The following is a 2,525-nucleotide window of genomic DNA, read 5'->3' on the forward strand; positions in this document are numbered from 1 at the left end:
CTAAAGAATGCTTTCAGCACCTTGTTAAATCAATGCCACGCAGAATTAAGGCAGTTCTGAAGGTGAAAGGGGGTCAAACCCAGCATTAGTATGGTGTTCCTACTAATCCTATAGATGAGTGTATGTGGACAGTTTATTACAGGGGAAAATCCCACAAATTGAAAGTACATGTGAGACATGGACAGTTAAAGAAATGGACCAACAGATCCCGTTGTTCTGGACGGAACCCAGTGAAGGAAAATAGAAGCACTTTTCTGGTGATGGCTGAGCGCTACTGTGTAGCCTCCAACTGAGCTTGACGACGTAGTTGTGACGTGGGCAATGTGTCTGAAAGTTGTAAGTCTTCTGGTAGCTGTGCCAAGAGAAATCTCATTCCCAATTAGCAGAGACGGAGAGAATAGGTATATTATAGGAGATAACATAGGCACAGGCTAATTATTGCTAACTAACATGCTAGTTAACATTAGTAATTAAACCTAAACAGCTAATGGAAGTCCAAACTGTCTGCGTGCTTCTCCTGAAAATACGGTGATTTGTCGACTCTGCGACAGTAAATCAAGTGGTTATGACGCAATCGTTAGTCTATTTTTACAAAAACGTCTGAAACATTTGAAACCTAAAGCCCCCCCCCCCCCTCCCAGGGACTTACCATCTCCAACAGAAAACACTGTTCACAAACTGCGCCAAACTGCTCTTTTGTAGTCCAGCCTTTACTTCCGTGATGAAACGTGTGATTTGTAACACATGTTATAATGCTCTCGTGGCACACCCTCAACCTCTGCTTCTGACTGGCTAGTAGTCCTTACCTAGGTGCTGTCAGGGCACGCCCTCATACTCTGCTTCTGACTGGCTAGTACTAATTACCTAGGTAGGAAAAGCCTGAAAAGGCTGATAAATCTGTGAAGACCGGTGGGGATGGAGGTGGAGGGGTACTTATAACAGCAACATCAATGTTGTCAAAGGCAAAAAGAGAATATTTAAACAGAGGCTGCAGCAGGATGATTGGCTAACAATCTAGGTGTGATAGCATTATCAGCACATCAGGTGTTAAACCAACTTCTCCAAAAGACAGAGTTGAACTACAACAAACGCAACTATGGGACGTTTTCACAGGTTATTATGAAACTGTCTCAATTTAATACTTAAAGACATTTTGACGCTTGAGATTTTTCCTTTGGCGCTAGCTGGAAAGATCAAACAAACAAACCCTGCTGTCTGGATGATCAGGTCATTAGTTTGTGTCTTAGGTTAACGTGCCACTGCGTGTTCTGTCATTATGCCGTGGGGATTGGAGACACATCACATCTTAGATTTTAATTTTCGGTATACTCAGCGTAATGAGCAAGAGTGTCTTCTTCTCCATTCACTGCTTTGTCCTTTTTCTCTTCAAAATGCCCTGGCCTGACCATCGCTGCGAAGCAACTACAATTTTCATTAGTAATGCAAAAAATATTGTTACATATTTTATAGTGCAGCATGTAATTACATGTAATTAAAATTACATGTAATTACATGTAAGCTAAATGTTTCAAGCCACGAGAAAAACAAATAGGTTTCACTTTGAATCTACTCATAATAGTTTGAGGTCTCTCTTTGTTTTCATCATTGCAAATGGTAAACATCAATATCTTTCTTTTCTTATTTAAAATTATACAGAAATGTAAAAAACATCAGTTCAGATTTTATAGAAAGACCTCTCAGACCCATCTACCTTTAATCAGCTGAAAGGTAGAATCAGATGTATTGGCAATAGAAAACAGTAGCACACTAGTTTTTACTTAAATGCGTTCCTATAAATACTTCTCATTCATCTTTCAAAACATTTAAAGAGGGCACATATGTTCAGGGTATATTGATTTAGAATTAGTCCATCATCAGGCTGTTCATTACTCCAACTTATTCCAGTGTGTTCCTCCAGCAGCCCTCTCTGCTGCAGTAGGATCAACCACATTCCTTGGCCTTAATCATCTGTGAATGGTGTGAGGTGATGAAACCATCAAGAATGAGCAAATTCTACACACGAATTTATGCGTCACTTAAAGCATACCTGAGCTCTCTATAATAAATGAGCTGGGCTGTTATGCAGTTAAAACAAGATATAGGATTTGTATTAGATGTTGATTCAACCTCTCTGCCTACACCTTGCTTCATGCTTCAGGCATTACAGGTTCTCATAATTTAATGCCTTCAAGAACTTGTTACATCCATATATTTTGGAAATGATTATAGCTTGCCAGTTTGTGTAGCTGATGATTGCTTATTTGGTTTTCATGTCAGCATGGCCACAGGGCTATACCTCCCATGTTCTGTCAGTACAGTGGTCCGTACGGTGTACACCATGTGTCACTGTTAAATTCTTCACACATTTTTCCAGTCAAAAGAGCAGAAGGTGTAGTGTCTGATGTAAACCTTTGTAGGGACAACAACTCATAATTTAGTTCCTCTGAGCTGTATAGTAAACTCTAATAACAGCATGACACTCTTTTATAAACTCCACAAATTGGTATGAAGTACAAGCTAACACA

This window comes from Etheostoma spectabile, chromosome 4 (genome assembly GCF_008692095.1).
Source record: "Etheostoma spectabile isolate EspeVRDwgs_2016 chromosome 4, UIUC_Espe_1.0, whole genome shotgun sequence".
Classification (NCBI taxonomy): domain Eukaryota; kingdom Metazoa; phylum Chordata; class Actinopteri; order Perciformes; family Percidae; genus Etheostoma; species Etheostoma spectabile.